Source organism: Schistocerca americana, chromosome 8, assembly GCF_021461395.2.
Source record: "Schistocerca americana isolate TAMUIC-IGC-003095 chromosome 8, iqSchAmer2.1, whole genome shotgun sequence".
NCBI lineage: Eukaryota > Metazoa > Arthropoda > Insecta > Orthoptera > Acrididae > Schistocerca > Schistocerca americana.
Genome location: NC_060126.1, coordinates 266,932,223 through 266,934,692, shown reverse-complemented (window position 1 = coordinate 266,934,692; position 2,470 = coordinate 266,932,223). Strand labels below are relative to the sequence as shown.

The 2,470-nt window shown below is 47.1% G+C and overlaps 1 pseudogene; it reads left to right on the top strand.

Moving 5' to 3' along the window:
* Positions 1 to 1,800: 1,800 nt before the first annotated feature.
* Positions 1,801 to 1,918, top strand: LOC124546087 (annotated as a pseudogene).
* The last annotated feature ends 552 nt before the right edge of the window (positions 1,919 to 2,470 follow it).

Below are 2,470 nucleotides of genomic sequence, written 5' to 3'. Positions count from 1 at the left end.
CTATGACGAATACACGCTTCCAGTGTACGTTCACCGCGATGTCGCCAAACATGGATGCGACCATCATGATGCTGTAAGCAGAACCTGCATTCATTCGATGAAATTACGTTTTGCCATTCGTGCACCCAAGCCCGTCGTTGAGTACACCATCGCAGGTGCTCCTGTCTGTGATGTAGCGTCAAGGGTAACCGCAGCCATGGTCTCCGAGCTGATAGTCCATACTGCTGCAAACGTCGTCGAACTGTTCGTGTAGATGATTGTTGTCTTGCAAACGTCCGCATCTGTTGACTCAGGGATCGAGACGTGGCTGCACGATCCGTTAGAGCCATGCGGGTAAGATCCCTGTCATCCGGACTGCTAGGGATACCAGACCGTTGGGATCGAACGTGGCGTTCCGTATTACCCTCCTGAACCAACCGATTCCATGTTCTGCTAACAGTCATTGGATCTCGAGCAGCAATGTCGCGATACGATAAACCGCAATCGCGTTAGGCTACAATCCGACCTTTATCAAAGTCGGAATTGTGATGGTACGCATTTCTCCACCTTACACGAGGCATCACAACAACGTTTCACCAGGCAACGCCGGTCAATTGCTGTTTGTGTATGAGAAATCGGTTGGAAACTTTCCTCATGTCAGCACGTTGTAGGTGTCGCCACCGGCGCCAACATTGTGTGAATGCTCTGAAAAGCTAATCATTTGCATACCACAGCATCTTCTTCTTGTCAGTTAAATTTCGCGTCTTTAGCACGTCTTCTTCGTGGTGTAGCAATGTTAATGGCCAGTAGTGTACTTGAACGTGTGAAGCAGGTAGTTCGTGCTGTAGGCTGCAGCAGACACTCCGAAGAGAAGAGCGTAGCTGATGCACGATATCAAGGGAGGACTGTATCAACCCAATGTTAAGGCAGACGTCCGAAACAGCAGCAGCAACAGCAGCAGCAACAACAACAACAGAAGCGAAACAGTTGGCAGTAGAGTACAGACTGATTTTTACAGACTTGTTCCAGAATGTTAATGGCATCATCATATAGCAAAGCTACAGTTAGAAATGCTGTTGCTGTTTACATGTAAATTACTGTAGGAATTAACCACCAGCAAGAGAAGGTTATTAATTTACTACAGTAAAGCTGATACGTGGAGGTACAAAAGCAACACTGGCCTACTTCATTATTTAGCCAATTAACCACGTACCTCGCGGTTGCTGAATATCAGCTATCACACGCGAAGCTAATTAGTTTATTAATTACTTGCTGGTTCCAAGTATCGTTTTTACGTTCGCTCTCTATAACGTGAACTTCCTATTAACGAAAATCCTAAAATATTGTCTATGATAATATGGCTGCTTTAGTAGCATGGAGGTAATTGGAATATATTTATACTTTAACGGTAATCTACACTGAAGCGCCAAAGAAACTGGTATAGGCATGCGTGTTCAAGTACGGAGATATTAAACATGCAGAATACTGCGCTGCGGTCGGCAACCTCTACATAGGACAAGTGTCTGGCGTAGTTGTTAGATTGGTTTATGCTGCTACAATGGAAGGTTATCAAGATTTAAGTGAGTTTGAACGTGCTGTTATAGTCGGGGCACCAGCGATGGGACACAACATCTGAGATAGCGATGAAGTGGGCATTTTCTCGTTCGACAATTTCACGATTGTACCATGAATATCAGGAATCCGGTAAAGCATCAAATCTCCGATATCGATGCGGCCGGAAAAAGATCCTGAGTTTGAACACTTCCGCTGGCTACCAAACTCCCCAGACATGAATATTATTGAGCATATCTGTGATGCCTTGCCAACGGCCTTGCCGCAGTGGTAACACCGGTTCCCGTCAGATCACCGAAGTTAAGCGCTGTCGGGCTGGGCTAGCACTTGGATGGGTGACCATCCGGTCTGCCGAGTACTGTTGGCAAGCGGGGTCCACTCAGTCCTTGTGAGGCAAACTGAGAAGCTACTTGATTGAGAAGTAGCGGCTCCGGTCTCGGAAACAGACATACAGCCAGGAGAGCGGTGTGCTGACCACATACCCCTCCATATCCGCATCCATTGACGCCTGTGGGCTGAGGATGACACGGAGGCCGGTCGGTACCGTTGGGTCTTCATGGCCTGTTCGGGAGGAATATCTGTGATGCCTTGGAACGTGCTGTTCAGAAGAGACCACCCATCGTACTCTTATGGACAGCTCTGCAGGATTCATGGTGTCAATTCCCTCCAGCAATAGTCGAGTCCAGGCCACATCGTGCTGCGACACTTATGGGTGCTCACGGGTACCCTATACGATATTAGGCAGGTGTACCACTGTTTTAACTCTTCAGTTTATAATGACCTTTTAACATACTCGTTATGACGTGTCCTTATTACTTACCAAACACGAATAGTTTCGACAAGTTTACAGTGCCTATGAACCCTGGCTCTGCCACGTTAGGAGATTCCAGACACAGTGAAGTCTAGATATCGGAATAAC